Source organism: Nuphar pumila, chromosome 16, assembly GCF_984573655.1.
Source record: "Nuphar pumila chromosome 16, dmNupPumi1.hap1.1, whole genome shotgun sequence".
In the NCBI taxonomy this organism is placed as follows: domain Eukaryota; kingdom Viridiplantae; phylum Streptophyta; class Magnoliopsida; order Nymphaeales; family Nymphaeaceae; genus Nuphar; species Nuphar pumila.
This window is the reverse complement of record NC_143264.1, coordinates 74,722,383-74,740,793: the sequence shown is the minus strand read 5'-3', so window position 1 is coordinate 74,740,793 and position 18,411 is coordinate 74,722,383.

Below are 18,411 nucleotides of genomic sequence, written 5' to 3'. Positions count from 1 at the left end.
TCATGCATATGTTGGCATCTATAGCTTTGCCTTGTTATGATCTTTATTACTAATATTATGGATGTTGATTCCTTACTTGAAGGTAAGAATAATTAATTATGAAATTGTACATGCTTATATTTATCATTGTAGTAATCATGATCCTTGTTGTTTTTATATGTTATGTTAATGGCATGCTATGAATTAACTGTTTTGAGAAAGAGATATGCTTTATGTGTTTGTATTCTTTCTATGCATATGTTGTAGGTTGTTTCTTACAGGGTTGTTGTTAATGCCCCATACTTTTAATATTTTCAAGTAATGAATAAGTTGGTTGGTGATGGTGAGGGGCTTGTGGTGATGCCAAGAGAGACATTTCTTTAGGGCTTCTGAGATGATTTGAACTATTTAATAGTTATGACTTGAATTCTTTGAACTTGTAAACTCTAATTAAGTGAGACTAGTTATTTAATTTATTTCAATTCAATTGGTGATTTGATTCCGATAATTCTAGTCTTACATGTGTGTGTTGAGAACTATAACTCACCCAAAGCTTAAACTACGTTTAAAAGAGTTTTCGTTGTTTTTCTTGAAAATTATGTAAAGAGATTTAAAAAAATTAATCCTTAAAATTTCAGTTTAAAAATTGAAGCATTACATTTTTATATATTATATTATAGTTTTTGACAAATTCTCCTTAATAATATGAATGCATGCTTCACCTTAGTTGATGTATAATGCATCTCTATGTGCACGTGTACATGTGAATGCATGCCTATATATAATCACATTTGTGGATGTTTGCATGCATATCTTTTGCAATCTTTAGATCAAACTTAAACATGCAATTCGAATGGCATATTCTATCAAAGAAAATGCATAAAAAACCAATGCCATTTGACAATCATTAGTCGTTCATAAAAGGCAAACACAACATTATACATACTATAAGACATAAATAACAAAACAATTATATATAACAAGAACAATATGAACATAAAAACTAATAAGAATAATCCAAACCTTAGAAAGTCAAATTAAAAACACTTCCACACCAACAAAGAACTCAGTAGTACTTATGGATTTTACTAATTCATAAATCCCCTAATTATGAAAATTTAGCACATCTTTCAAATAAGGTAAACTACTTAAGTGATATACTGTTTTAAAATTCTATAGCAACCAAAAGTTACACCAGTTTCAATCCATCCAATTCGCTTTTCACTCCTATTACCAGAAAGCACAAACACAAATTTTAGCAATTAAAAGATCAATTAATCAAGGACAAAACTAACACTCGAAATGTTAAGCTCAATCCGTCATCAACGAGTAAAGGCACATTCAATCATACAAACAAAATGACCATTAATATATAAGTTTTTAAGGGGGGGAAATGAATGAAAACAACAAAAAAAAAGGATTGGTAAAACCACCCACCATCCTTCTAGAAAAGAGGTATGATCAAACCGTCCCCGATAATGGTAATAGTAATTCAGAGGAGATGTGTACGATGGTGGAGGCGGCGCTGGCTAAAGTAACCCTAGTGGCCTTGATCGTAACCTGGTGGTGGCGGCAGAGGCGGCGATGACTATTGCTGATAACCATGGCTACATTCTTTACACGTCGGTGGAGGGGTACACAACTTGTGGGTATTGAGGAGCATACCCTATAAAAAAATTGGACACAAAAAGCTCAAGAGAGAGGTAACCATGCCTTCATAGTTCATAGAAAACCAACTCTTTCTTCCCAACAAAGCCAAAATGATCATTTTCAGAAACCCCAATTCGTACAACAAAAACATGAATTATGAAGCAACCAATGGAATTCAAAAACAGCCGAAGAAAACTCATTTCGATCAATCGATGAAATGATAACAGGGTTGTGTGTGTGTGTGTATATATATATATATATATATATATATATATATATATATATATATATATAGAGAGAGAGAGAGAGAGAGAGAGAGAGAGAGATGGTTGGTGGAAACAGAAACCAGGTGATCCATGTAAGCAAATGTTCGTCGCTAATTAGCAATTTTCTTGTAGTGTTATAAATAAGGACGGTAAAGCAAAAAAAATATAAATGTTCACACGCACAATATATGAAAAGATTACACCTAATCAAAATATGAAGTCTTATATCTAAAAGTATAAACGTAAATTTATGGAGTAGTTGGTAGTATTTCTTTTAGATTTATAACCCGAAGAAACCGCACCCATCACGAAGACCTGATCGCACTGGCTCAGCCTACCATACCTACGGTCATCGTGTCTGCAGTGTAAAACTCTGAAGCTAAGACCCCTGCCCCCGGAGCCTATGCTACGCATTGTCTTGCGCAGAGGGGTGACGCCCATGGGAATCTAACCTTAACTGCCCGTCTAGCAGCCAAGCCCCCACCCCACTAAGCCAACCCCCTTAGAGCTAAGTAGTTGCCTACCATTTTTCTGGCTTACCACCAGTTGACTGGGCTTTTGAAGCATTTTTTTCCATGTTTTCCTCGAATCTACCATATAAATGTGTTCTACATGCATCACTTTATAGCAAAAAAAAGAGAGAAGCTAACATACATGAAAAGATTGACAAATTGGAATGAGAAAGACTTCATGTTTCCAACCATAAAGCTTACCACCTTGGTCTCACCTTCCCAAAATACTTTGCAGTCTTTGACAAGAACACCAACTACTCAATAAGATCAAACTGTCCTAACAAAATGCTCCTGCATGTTAATATAAGGGTCAGGCCAGCGATTCCTTACATAAAAAAGGGAAGCAAGAAACTAAAACACAATCAAATCGTTCTGCTCATCAAATAGAATTATCAAGAACAAACTTGTTAAGGACCATTCTCAAACAACTACTTTTCAGGAAACGCAACATTCAAGGATTTACCAAATAATGCAAAATGTCCTCTGATTTCACCAAGAAAAAAAACATACTGAACAATATATGAGGTTATTCTACACTAGTCAACCAGTTGGAAAAGCTCACAAAGCAAATAAAGAGAGGAAAAGAATTACCAAAAAAAATTCACAAAAGTTGTATATTCACCTCAATAGACAAGTATGTACCAGTTTCACTAAAAAGGTTACAAAGGCCTGCTCCTCCATGCTCCAGCTCGACAATCCATCATCCAACAATTGTACCATATTTGATAGGACTGTCTTAAACCAAAAAGAAAATAAAAACAAAGATGTCCTGATTCCACCAAAGCAGAAAATGTACAGGACAGATAATATAAAGGTTATTCTGTACGTAGTAAACCAGCCATAAAAGCTAACAAACATAAGAAAAGAAAAGAATTGCCCACAAAATTTCACCCGGGCCCAACCACAATAATATATCAATGTACAATCCATAGAAAACGTTACAATGTCCTGCAGTTCGACAATCCATCATCTCACAATTATGTCATATATGAAAAAGTTTCTTCTAACAAAAAAGAAATAAGAAAAGATGTCCAATCCATCGATGATCAAAAGTTTTCTGCAGCGGTCAATGAGATTACTCAAATAGAAAAAATAAAGAAACCACTATGTGCAACCAGATGCCAGAATCTTTCTTTTACCAGTCAATCAAACCCCAAAAATGCAAAAAAATCCTCAACACAAACCATGATAACACCGTATGTTTAAAACCTTGTGATATCAAAAAGCTTGAGAACATTAACGAAAATAATCAAGCCTATAATGACAAAAGACAAAGTTAAATATTGGCAAATATAACTCAAGTTTATTAAATTAAAGCAACAATCAAAGAAAAGACAACAAAGAATCAACAGTCACCACCCACTTTAAAAGCCACACTAACTAAACTGAATAATAAAACTTGCACTCAAAACATCCCGCCAAGAATTCAAATTGATAATATAACCAAGATATATATGATACATTTAATAAGAAAAAAAAAACAATCGCTTTTACTAAAAAATACGAGAACAAATAGAATCTAGATGAACCACTGTCAATACAAAAGCAAACATAAAAATAGAGAACACAATTACTTGCCTTGATTGATTCAAAATTCCTTTTTTTTTAATCTTCTATGACCATTGTTCTCCTCTTTTCTTCTCATAAACACGGCTCAAACCATACAACCATCTTCACCACCAAACTAAAAGCTTAAAAAACAATGAGGCAGAATGAAACAAATGGAGCCATCAAACGGTGGACACCAGAGTGAACAATAGAGAGAGAAGAAAGTGGCATAGAGAGTCAAAGACAAAAAATTCAAACACAAAATAAGATGCCAAGAAAACAAATTGATAACCCATTAAAACCAAACACTTCCACTCAAAAAAACATACCTACACATCAAATCTACACAAGTCACTACCAATATAAAAGCAAGGAAAGAGAACACAATTTCATTCCTAGCCTTAATTAGTCTACTCTTTTCTTCCCATAAACGCGGCTCCAGCCACATGACCATCGTGTTGGAATTCGGAGATTAGGTGTGCCCAGTGCAAGGGAGGAGGCCTAAAGAGATGGAGAAGGGAAAGGTAGATAGCGATTAAAAGCCTGCTTCATCCAAGATGTCATCCATTATCCTATAAAGTGCATGGGCTGGGTAAATGTAGCTTCTCTTAGGTCACGGGTTCCAGCCGATTAAATATAGTTATCCCAACTGTTTCTTGGAATCCATGAGTTGTGTTAGACCACTCTTTGGGTGTCTCACATTTCAATGGACAATTAAGTAAATGGGTCATAGGATTCCTGACCTAGGTCATTGGATTTTCTTGTGAAATCTATTGATTAACTCTTGATCTAATACATAAATTCATACTTTAGATCTAATACCTGAATTTAAAATACATATATAACATAAGTTCTATCGGGTCGGGTTTGGTTTGAACTTAGGTGAAACCAGACTTGGGCTTGATTTTCGGGTATAGTAACATATCCGGACCTGGGTCTAATCGAGTCCACTATAAGAAAAATCATGCCAGACATGATAAGAACTACAAGAACCAGACCCAGTAAAACCATATTTTTTATTATTTTTACATTGAAAATTTGTGGGTCTTAATCGAAATTCGGGTTGGGCCTGGGTCTGGTATAAAATTTTACAAACTATACCCGGGTCCATGTATTAATTGGACTTTCGAGTCCGAACCCAGATCTTATTATTTATCACCATACCCGAACCCTATAAGGTTTGGTTTGGGTCAGGTCCGGGTAAAACCAACCCGTTGACACCCCTAAGTGAAACCCTATAACCACACCGAATCCAATACCAAGATCCAACACATTGCCACTACCAAACTGAAAACTCCCAAAACAATCTCGTAGACAGAAATAAATGGAGCCATCCAAACATAGCGGGGACACAAGGAAATAGAACAACAAACTGAAAGCTCCAAGAAGAATGGTGCAATGGTGCAGGAAGTTGGAGATGCAAGCATCCGACCATCGCCACTAAAAGCTGCAAAAAGAATGGTGCAAGCAAACTGGAGACGCAACCATCTGACCATTGCCACCACCAGTCACATGTTGATCAGAACTACAACACCAATGAGAGATTACCAAACAGCGATCTTCTGGAAAAAACACATAAACAGCCTAAACCTAAAACTCGAGAAACAATGGGGCACAGAGAAAGAGGGCGCCCAAACAACGGTACCCGTAGTTCATGTTATGAGTAAGCACCACAGTGTGGGAAACGAGGTCGAACATCGGCAACCTTTCCTTCAACTGGTACGTCCCTATAACTACCGCATTCTCAGTGTTGATCCCACCATCAAGGTACGCAAAGCAGTTGCTCACCTTAATCATGGAGTCTGCATTCTGGAACTCCCAGTATGCCCCATTCTGCATCGTGAAAACTATGTAGGGACCTCCCTTAAAGGTGTCCCACGGGGTCGGCCCAATTTCGCTGATGTTCAAGCACCTTATAACGATCCGATTCACGGCCTCTCGAGCTCAGGTTCATGGATGTTAGTTTTCAAAGAAAAATTACTCAATAATCTAAAAACCAACTCCAAACAATAACAAATTTTTTATATTTAATAATTGAAGGCCCATACTGCCATTTTTTACAATAATTATTCAAATGCATAAGCAAATTAACAGAGTAAAGGCAAACCATACTTATAATGTGGTAGAGTCGGACTAAGTCCTATGAGTGATGACAACAATCCCTGAACTTACAGTTGCAAACCAAAGAAAAGGGGGCGAGTATACAACTCAGTAAGATTTCATTCACAAATAGACACGACCGTTGCAACTGTAGTGAGCTCTAAGTTCATAGTTTTAGTTTAATTTATTATTTTACACACATGTTATTTATAAGTTTTACCTCATTTTCAATATTTCTAATATTATTCTCAAGCACATTTTCTACTCTAGTCGGCTATTTCGGACATAGCCTCATCGACCGTAACAACCAATGTAGACAACTCAGAGTCTATGGTGTTTGCCAGACATATGAACCACCCACAACAACGTAGTCCAAACCAGCCCAGACTACGGATACAGGTACTGCAACTGCTCGCCGGTTGCAAGCCGAGAACGAAAGAACTTAATCAGTAGCTAGCTGAAGAGATAAGGTGGCTATACCTGCCCCCAAGGTGTCTTAAGAAGCTATACCTACCTCAAAGGTGTCTCAATGAGCTATACCTACCCCCAAGGTTTTGTGGTTCATGTTGCATTCTACATGTCTCTAGTGTAAAATGTTTTAACCCCAAGGGTCACCTAAGAACGTCTCAGCTATTTCTAAGTTACTCATGAGGTACGCACCTCAATATTGCCCAGACCATGCCTCCTAATAGAGTTCTCCATTATATTCTGCGTTGTAATCTTATACACAACTTTCTCTCAATATTCACATCTTGAAGTCAGTATGTTATACAATCATCAATGTATCTTCACTAACTACTTTTTAACGCATGTTCACTTGTTTAAACTGTTAAGGATGACAACTCACCACAGAGTAATTAACGACACTTACAATGCCCCTCCCAAGGCATAAGCGTGACATCTCTCAGGGTAATACCTACCCTAAGACTAGGGGTGACAATCAGGTCGGGTTGGCGGGTCAGCATACCTCAACCCGAACCCTACCCGTTTATTAAACGGGTCGGCTATGGCAAATACGAACCCGACCCGTTTATTAAACGGGCAGCCCAACACGACCCGCCAACCCGTTTATAAATGGGTTTGGTCGGGTAAACGGGTTGGCGGGTTAGCGGGCGGGTTGGCGGGTTGACCCGCCCGCCTAACTGGTTTATTAAACGGGTCAGCCGGGTTGGCAGGTTGGCATACCCCTAACACGAACCCGACCCGTTAAATAAACAGGTTAGGTGGGTCAACCTGTTTATTAAATGGGTTAGTTTAAGCCCAACCCAAACCCGCCTAAGAGGCGGGTTGGCAGGTCGGGTTGGCGGGTCGTGTCAGGTTTTGCCACCCCTACCTGAGACTCTGAAAGTCTACCTTTAATTCTCACATAACTCATCAATCTCTTATATGCAATCATGTCATGCCACATTTATATCATAAATCAGAAAATATGCATGATCATGTTTAAGCATCACACTTGAACTTTATAGGTTCATAAGCATGCAAAACACTGTTTATTTACAATAAACAAGACTAGCATAGTTAAGCACTTGAAATTATATAGAAAGATGCCTAAACTAGCTAGCATGTGTTTTAATCAAATAAGGAGAAATTTGTAAATATTCACTTGGAATGCTTAAATTCTAATTCTTATTCTCACGCAACCTTTGATCTGAAATCAATAAATACCTCATATCATTATCAAAATTATTAAAATACCCTTAGATTTAACTGTCAAATTATGACTTCATTCTTTCAAAATTTATCCTCGCATCTCTTACTAATGGATTCTACTCAAGCAGTAGAATCCAAGGTCTCAAGAATTACCTGAATCTAACTTCAGGGTACCAAATTATGTTAGGTCTATTATGTAGGCGCATCAAGGGTAAAATGGTCTCTTTTGCTCTTTCGATCAATCATAGCAACCTCTATATCATCTTTAGCTTATGTTACTTTAAGATCTACATCCATACTAAAAATAGATCACTTAGATCATAAACTCAATTCTGATTTGGATCCTAGATTCGGTATTCTCGATCCAAACCCACTAAAAATGGTTTGTTTGGATCTAAATTGGGTCATCAAATTGGATTTGACTTGGTATGACCAAGCCCAACCATGCGAATAGATCTGACTTTATTCTACTCCAACCAAATCGGTCTCACATTAATTAGACTTGACTCGATCCGATTAGATCGAGTTGGTCTATGCATTCTATCGACTTGACTTGGTTGAGTCAATTAATGAATTATCACAGGCCTGACTCGGTCTGATCATCGACCGAGTTGGTCTATTAAAACACTATAGACCCGACTTGGTCTTTTCAGACCGAGCTGGTCTGTCTAACCTCGCTGACCTGGCTCAATCGTCCAGACCAAACTGATCTCTTGAAGGTGTACAAACCCTGATTCGGTCTAGACAGACAGAGTCGATCTGTCACCCGATGCAGACCCATTTCATCCCAAACGAGTCGGTCATATATATATATATATATATATATATATATATATATATATATATATATATATATATATTATGTTTGGCTTTGTCTGGATATGCTTACACTGAGTCCACACAACAAGAAAAATGTTATTTAGAGACCAAAATTTGCGACAAAAATAATCCATCGCAAAGTTGTGACGGATTAGAGAGAGAAAACTATCCATCCCTAAAATTGGAATTAATTGCCGAATTTGCAACGAAAAAAATCCGTCGTAAATTTGCTACGAATTAGCGATGAAAGAATTTTGTCTCACACTCTGTCGCTACTTCGCGATGGATGAGCGACACCATTTTTTTCGTCTCTACTCTATCGTAAATTTACGATGGCATTTGCGATGGAATTTTGTCATCGCTAATTCGTCGCTAAATTTCCCGTAAAACCCTAATGTGAGCCCCCTTTCTTTTTCCTTTATGTTTCATTCATCCCTTTCTCTCACCCCGTTGCTCACCCTCCCTTCTTCCCCTTCCGACGACCGCCTCCCTCTCCGGCGACCTCCTCCCTTCCCTTCTTCTTTTTCCTCACCTATCTCTCTCAGCAACACTCCTCTCCTCTTCTTGCTCGCTCTTCTCGCGCTGGCTCCCCCTTCTTGCAACCCACGAAGCAGCAGTGGCCGGCGACCTCCTCCCTTCCCTTCTTCTTTTTCCTCACCTATCTCTCTCAGCGACACTCCTCCCCTCTTTTTAATCGCTCTTCTCGTGCTGGCTCCCCCTTCTTGCAACCCACGAAGCGGCAGTGGCCGGCCACCTCACTGGTACGCCTGCACCTCTTTCGTACCCTGCATGCGACAACATTGATCCCCTCCCAAGTACGCTCTTTCCCCCCTTCTCTTCTTCTTCTTTTGTTGCCGGAAGGCCGACAGGATGCCATCGGCCCCCCGCTGCGCCTCTCCCTTCTCCTCCTCTCCCCCATCTTCTGGTTCTTCTCCCCCTCTTCTCTCTCTCTGTTGTCTCTATGGGAGGCTGGGGCTAATTATCAATATATGTTCACTAACTACTTTTTAACACATATTCACTTGTCTGAACTGTTAAGGACGACAACCCCCCACAGAGTAATTAACAACACTTACAATGCCCCTCCCAAGGCATAAGCGTGACATTTCTCAGGGTAATACCTACCCTGAGACTCTGAAACTCTACCTTCAATTCTCACATAACTCATCAATCTCTTACATCAATTATGTCATGTCATATTTATATCATAAATCAGAAAATATGCATGATCAGGTTTAAGCATCACACTTGAACTTTATAGGTTTCTAAGCATGCAAAACATTGTCTATTCATATTTAACAAGACTAGCATAGTTAAGCACTTAAAATTATATAGAAAGATGCCTAAACTAGCTAGCATGTGTTTTAATCAATTAAGGAGAAATTTGTAAATATTCACTTTCTTGGAATGCTTAAATTTTAATTCTTATTCTCGCACTGCTTTTGATCTGAAATCAATAAATACCTCGTATCATTGTCAAAATTATTAAAATACCCTTAGACTTAACTATCAAATCCTGACTCAATTCTTTTAGAGTTTGTCCTCACTTTCCCTACTAATGGATTCTACTCAAATAGTAGAATCCAAGGACTCAAGAATTACCTGAATTCGACTTCAGGGTACCAAATTATGTCAGGTCTATTATGTAGGCGTATCAAAGGTAAAATAGTCTTTTTTACTCTTTCGATCAATCATAGTAACCTCTATGTCATCTTTACCTTATGTTACTTTAAGATCCACATCCATACTAAAAATGGATCACTTAGGTCATCAACTCAATTCTGATTTAGATCCTGAATTCAGTATTTTGATCTAAACCCACTCGAAATGGTTTGTCTGGATCTAAATCGGGTCGTCAGATTGGATCCGACTTGGTATGACTGAGCCCAACCATGTGAATGGATCTGACTTTATTCCAACCAAATCGGTCTCACATTAATTAGACTTGACTCGATCCGATTAGATCGAGTTGGTCTGTGCATTCCATCGACCTGACTTAGTTGAGTTGATCCTTCCTTCTGCTACCCCATCACCTTACAAGAGACTGGGATAAGATTCTTCCTGTCCCTGCATCTCTGCAATTCTTCGGCAACCTCATGATTGCCGGCAACCTTCATTCTGAATAGAAAATGAGAGAGAGAGAGGATGCCTCCTTCTCTTCCTCTCCCGTTCGCCCAACATCTCTCCCTCTCTCTGAACTTGGATTCGAATGGGGAGAGGATGAACTTTCTCATAGCTTTTATAACCATGGGTGGAGGCTTCGGTTAGTGTCCCTCCCCATTATCGCCCTTCTCTCAATAAATGGGGGAAACCGTCCCTCCCTCCCCAAATATCATTTTTTATTGAAAACACACGATCCAGGTATGGATTCCTTGTAAATTGACCATGCCCAACACATTTAAGTGGTCGTAACTGCGAAAAAAACACTGAAATGACAGAAAAACCCATTTAACATGTTTCGCACCTGAAGTGTGAGCAGCTACCAATTTCTCTCTCTCTCTCTCTCTCTCTCTCTCTCTCTATATATCTATATATATATATATATATATATATATATATATATATATATATATATATATATATATATATATATATATATATATATATATATATATATATAGGTTTGGGCATGGTAGTGGGCCTAGTGGATGGTGATCGCCTATGCTTGTTAGAATGAAAACTGTTCTGTAAAGGAGCTTTTCTATCTATTTTCCATTCTCTTTTGTTTTGTTTGTACGTCCCACGGTATGGTAAATGAATTGCATTTTCATGTTTGGTGCAATCAACGATGACTTCGGATTACCAAGGCAGCCCTTGGGCATCAATGAACCTGTTGATCGTAATTTCTTATCAAAAGGTTCAAATTGCATTTGAATTGCGCTTTTCGGGTTTTACAAAAGGATTTAAAATTTACTCTTAACAACAGCATTTAAGATTGTTGAGGTATAAGTTTATTGTGTTGATCATAATTTCTCATCAAAAGCTTCAAATCACACAGAACTGCGCTCTTTGGGTTTTACAAAAGGATTTAAAATGGTTGAGTTATGAGTTCATTAAGTTTAATTCTTCACCTCGGCAGTGAAAACGAATTTAAGGCAATCCAAAAACTCTTTAATAAAAGAACACTATGTTCAGCTAATAGAGATTACTGGATGATTGGCAGAGATTAATTTGACCTCCTGTATTCATTCCATAATTTTTCAGGTGGCGATGTAGACATTTTGCTTCTCATATTCAAGTTAGCTCTAGTTCGACATAATAGATCTTGAAAAGATAAACCAAGGGACTGGTTTTCTGATGGTAGCTGATGTGCAATTTGTTCTTAATTTATTGGTTAATAAACTGGTAGGGGTCTGCCTGACCCTCCTGTAAGTAAGCATGTATGCCCATCCAAGGGAGGGGAAAAAAAAGAAAAGCAACATTAATGCCAAAAATCTATAGTTTGATGAAAGAAAGATGAACTTTTTAGGAGGTTAAGTAGGAAACGGATCCCATCATTTGAAATAGGTACATTCAATCCTAACCATCAAGCAAAACCATTTGGATGGCTAGGATTGAATGTATGATGGAACCCATCCTATTTCAAATGATGGGATCCTTTTCCGGTTAAGTAAGCACTAAGAAAGAGTTGGTAAATTGACATGTGCTAGGGCCGCCGCTAAAGAAGATCAATTTAACTATGCATTGGTTGGCTACAAAAGGATATAAAATGACTGAGAGAGGGAAAATAAAATAAAAGTAAAAACAACATACATCCACCATTCAAAATATAGTAGTCATCGGGTCATATTGTAGATAACCAATTTATCGATTATATTCGATCCCCACCACACATCTCACTTGATGGAGATTTGCATGGGCCCCACTCACAGTTCACTCGGACCCAACCCATTTCAAATTTTCAATGTTGCAATCACCTACTCCTTGCGTTCTCACCATCCATTTCGAGCTGTCTCAGCGTGAAGTGATAGGCTGGGTTGTGTAATAATGAGATAAGGCAATCCTCCATATACCAAATTGGGTAGACTCAACTCAAGATCACATTGAGTCAACGCCTGATCAAATCTTTCCTAGTCAATGGTCGCCTCCCACTATTAAGAAGGGGGCCCTACAACAACTACAACTACAACTACAACTACAACTACGCCTTCATCCCAAAAAAGAAGGGGGCCCTACACCTCCCCCTTATTTAAAAGGGCCGAACAATTTTATAGGTAAGGATGGCAATGGATAGGGGGAAAACGAGCGCGGCCCCGTTCCGCCTCGTCCTGTTTGGACTGGGATGGAGGTGGGGATGTAGGTTCAAATCAAACCCTATGCAGGGAAGGAGGCGGCCATGGACTTACACTTTCTCCCATCCGTCCCGTCTCGTCCCTGTTCCGATCCCCACCTTGCCTTGCCCCATCCCCAATCCTTCTTTAGGGATGACAATAGACCGAGGAAAACGGGACCCCACCCGGCCTCGCCCCGTTTGGATCGAGGATGGAGGACATGAAATGGGGATAGAGGTTAAAATCAAAACCCGTGTGAGGATGGAAGCGGGGATGGAAGGCATGATTTTGAGACAGTGTGGGAGTAAAGACCTTGTCCTCCACCCCTACCCCGATCCACTGCCATCCCTATTTATAGGTGTTCGGCCCGATCACACAGCCACACCTCAATCCATGGGACCTTTTGGATGGAGATGCCTCCAAGTAATATTGATGCTGTTCATAGGTGAGATGAACGGCACCTAGAAATCCACTTAGGGGAAGGTCCCACCTAGATGGGTCCAATGTTTTTCTAGATGAACGGCTTTGGTGGTTGCAAAGTGAACAGTTGATATTTGTTTCAAACGCCACCCGTTGACAGCCCTACTGGTAGGGGTCTGCCTAAACCATATTGCTTATTGAAAAAAATAATACAAACTTGTATTTTTTTAGCTTCAATGTGGTCTGAACTCGATCGAACCATATTATCAGATCTAGGTAAGTTTTATCCAAATTTAGACAGGGAACGAAACAAAATATTGGACAAACATACGTGTGCTGATCTGGATCAGAATTGGTCCAACCCAACCCATTATTTTTTGTGCCTTTTAATGGTATCTACATGCAGTATCACACAATCAATGAGATGAGAATAATACATGCTTGTATTGAAATTAGACAAAACCGCTTTGATAGAAAGAAAAAATCCAGAGAATTTTGGATCACATGGTACATGCAAATCGGTTCCTCTCATCCCCAAAATTATCCCGATCTTGGTACCCTTTCTTGGGATTTCATTGATGCAAGTTGTTTTGATCAAATCATACAAGTAGAAATTCTACTTGTGTGAAGGATGTTTTAGCAATTTAAAAATTAATAGTTGACAAAACACGAAATTTTGTTATTTAAAATCATATTTTCATAAAAAAAAATACGATTTCAAGGGACGATTCTTGTCAATTCAACAATGCTGAATCCATCTATAGGGTCCGACTTGATCAAAACAACTTGCATTATAAGATTTAAGATGAGTGTGAAGATGGGTTGACATAGGGGATGATTGGAACCGATCTGTAGTACATGTACTTTAAACCAGTAGAAGAGTGTTAGAAAACCACCAAATAAAATATGGGTAAGCTCACCAACCGGGGCTAGGCTCTGCGCGATTGGTAGGAGATGTCATTGCATGTCTCCTTGTGGTGGGACGTTGCATGTTCAAACCCCAGTGTTACGTTGAATAATAATTGGTGGGAGTCTGTTTAACCCCAGCTTGTCTTTCAAAAAAAAAACTATGGGTAAGCTCATCCGCAGCAACAAATTTTTTTTTTTTTTGCGAAGAAACCACCACTATGATTGGGAGATCCCATTACGGGGCTGAGAGGTGTTAGGTTGATCCTGGACCCGATTGGTGTCTAAAGTGTAAAACTGCACTAATACTCCTCCCCAGCCAACTAGGATAGTTTCTTATTTGCTTTGGCCTTGTGACAAAGGATGTACACTCCAGGTATCGAACTTTTGACCTCTTTCAACTTGAAAGTCTTAAGTCGACCCACCTAGCCAGGTGTGCAGAGCCCTTATAGGCCATTCTTTTTTCCAAGTAATGAAAAATATTATAATTTTTAAACCAAATTAATAAAATATAATAATAATGAAAATTAGTGACATTAGTCTATTGAATTCAAAAGGGCCACTAAACACACCAACATGGATTCAAGTTCCATTTGACAGAACCAGAGAGAGAGAGAGAGAGAGAGAGTAGTTTTAAAAGAAAAAAAAATACTCACAGTGTTGGCATGTTACTTATTATCACAAATATCATAGAAGAAGAAAAAAAAAAGAAATTGATAACGAAGGTCGATTCATTAGCATACTTACTAAAAAAATCGTATGCAACCAACCAAGGAAAATAATATGAAAGCATTGAACTTTTTAATATAGAACATCATATATATATATATATATATATATATATATATATATATATATATATATATATATATATATATATATATAAAGAAAGACATGAGCAAGTCAAAGAGAATAAGAGAAAATCCATTTAGGGGCCAACCTTTTGCCCATGACCTCACATGTTTTGGTTTTCCTGATATGAGCTTCTATTTTCATGGAAACTGCCAAACAGAGGCCTGGCTTAAATATTGTATATGAACTCAGGTTAAGTCATAAGTCAAATAATAATAATAATCTTCATAATTAAACTCTTAAAATATTTACCTATTTGTTATTTAATGAGGATTAATTGGTGTTTTCAATTTCAAATGACAATACAGGAAATGGAAAAAGTATCACCTTTTTTTAAGATGATGGATGTTGACCTAAGATCCTCCCGGCTTGGCAGTTTTTAGGAAATCTATGGCCCATTTTGAAATTAGGGTTAAAAGGTTGGCCCCTAAATGAAAATTTTCCAACAAAATTACCCCAAGCTTTTATCAATGCCCTTGAGGCTCACCGCCACCTTGCTATGCCACAAGATTTGTGGACTTAAGGACACGAGACACGGGTTCCACTCCAAAGGTGGATTTTTTTTTCACAAAATGGGACACGAGGATATGGGATTTTTTAATATTTTAAAACAATAAAAAACTATTTTTGGTATTTTAAAATTTAATATTTGAAATATCATTAAAAAGTAATAAATATTGCTAAAGATTAAAATATAGGCTGCGACAATCAGTGCCTGAATCCGCATGTCTGCACGTGTCACCATGAACACGAGGCCAAAATAGCGTGTCTCTGTGAAACTTCTTTGTGAGCTATTTCATTTAACCATTTTTTAATTTCTGCTATAAATGAAAGAGAGTGTTTTTATCATGAACTGTGTGCTGGTGCAATAAAAGTGCAAAAGGTGGTGTTGGTTAAGGCATGACCCTATATGCATCAGATTTTTTAAAATATAGTTAAGTGTTAATGTTTCCTTGCCTAAAATTAAGTAAAAAAAAGTTTGTTTCTTGTTTTTAAGTGTCTTTTTCCTTGCTTAAAAGTAAGTCAAAAAACTACCTAAAAAGTTAGGAAGCAAAGCCACAGATTTTAAGTCTTTTAGTTTACAGGCCTGATCCAATAGACTTGCATCTCAAGTAAAAAAAGCTTCATAAGTGATTAAGATATGAAACTCTGCCGTATGAATCTACTGAAAATGTCTGTCGAGTGAAAAAGGATTAACAAGTGATGTTAAACTGATCCATTCTAAGCCTAATCTAGCACAAAAGCTTATTCGATTCTGACCCGGTTCCAAACAAGTCCAACCATATTTGTTTCAAATTGGATTATTGTTGCAAGAAATATTTGTTTCAGATCCAATCTTTGTACAAGAAAAAATGTCTTTGTTTTAGATCCAATCCTTGTACAAGAAAAGGTATGCCATGCATGAATCTATTCTCATCTTTAATTACAGGGCAGATCCAGTGATCGGGCCCGAGCACATTGTAAAGTACTCTTGCCACACAAAACACACAAAATCATTGCATGTGTATCGATTTTCTGTGTTCTGCGTTTTATACGGAAAATCATTGCGCGCATAGCAATTTTCTGTGTTTTTTTTTTACACAGAAAATAACTATACGTGGTATTGATTTTTCGTGTAGCTATCAAATCCGCTCATTAGTGCAAATATAAAGAGGAGACAGACTCACTTCCTCTCCCAAATGCATAAACTCCCATCCCAGCTACCAGTTTCCAAACACCCAATACCAAGGTAGTTTTGACCCTGTATCTACCAAATACACAAACTCCCATCCCAGCTGGACTTTCCAAACAGAGCCTTTGGAGTCGTATAATTCTAAATTTGATCTGGTACAAATCTCATAAATCATAATAAAATTCTGAAATCTAGATAAGGTATGAGATCTTGTGGCAATGTTCCACTGGAAATAGGTAGGGTGGGCTGGCCTCTTTGAGAATTGAGGCCACCACCTATGGCCTCCTAATTTGGAGGGGCCTCAAATCTCATAAGAATTATAAGGGGAGATACGTGTAAAAAAAGAAAGCAATTGGAGTGAACTTTATTGATGTCTATTACAGGGAAGGAGTTTACAAAGCTAACTTGCCATTCACTCTAGGTGCATATAGGACATTTTGCCTTTTGCTAACTGAGATAGAAGAAAAGAAAATTTTGTTTTGTGTGAGTTTGTTCATCTAGTTTGATGGTGTCTATTTGTATAATATGAATTGCAATGTATTGAAAATAATGTTCTATTTATGTGATTTTAGGAAAAGAAAGCACTACTATCCCATTACATGATTTTATGATTCTTTTAGAGTCTGTTTTTTCAATTTTATGCTTCAATTGGACAACAGTTCCATTTGAAGTGTGGTTTTACCTTCATAACCGATGTTCATATTAGTAAATATGATGGATATTAAGGATTTAAGAAAAAAAAGGTGCAACCCCTTTAATAAATAATAGAATTTTTAAGTACAATGAAAGAAAAATAGTATATATATATATATATATATATATATATATATATATATATATATATATATATATATATATAAACCCAATTAGTACATATGGAGGATATTAAGAATTTAAGAAAAAAAAAGTGCAATCCCTTTAATAAATAATAAAAAAATTATGTACAACAGCAACAACAACAACAACTACGCCTTCATCCCAAAACAATTAGGGTCGGCGATATGAATCAAAAAAGAAAATCATTCTGGGTCTTCCACATGAATCCTTCTCCTCCAATCATTTCTATCCAATGCCATGTCCTCAGTGAGGTTCAAAGCATTCATATCATTTCCTATCACCTACATCCATGTCTTTCTAGGCCTACCCCGACCTCTTTTAACTAATATATTTTTCCATTTCTTCATCCTTCTAACTGGAGCATCATTAGGCCTTCGCCGAATATGTCCAAATAACAGTAAACGATTCTCTCTCATCTTATTTTCAATGGGTGCAACACCTACCTTCTTACGTATCTCCTCGTTCTGAATCTTATCTTTTATTGTATTTTCACACATCCATCTCAGTATACGCATCTCAGCTACACTCATTTTTTTAATATGATGTCTCTTGGCAGCCCAACATTCTGTACCATATAATAAAGCGAGCCTAATAGTCGTTCTATAAAACTTTTCCTTCAACCGCAATGGCATTCTATGATCGCACAACACTCCAGTTGCACTTTTTCGTTTCATCCACCCAACCTGTATCCTATGATTTACATCTCCATCAATTTCTCCATACTTTTGAATGATAGATCCCAAATATTTGAAACAATTATCCACCGGTATTTCTTGCTCACCAAGTTTCACTACACTCCCATCACTACTTTGTTGCTTACTAAACCGACATTCCATGTATTTTGTCTTACTCTTACTCAACTTAAAACCTCTTGCTTTCAATGTCTGTCTCCACAATTCTAACTTAGCATTAACCCCAGCTCTAAA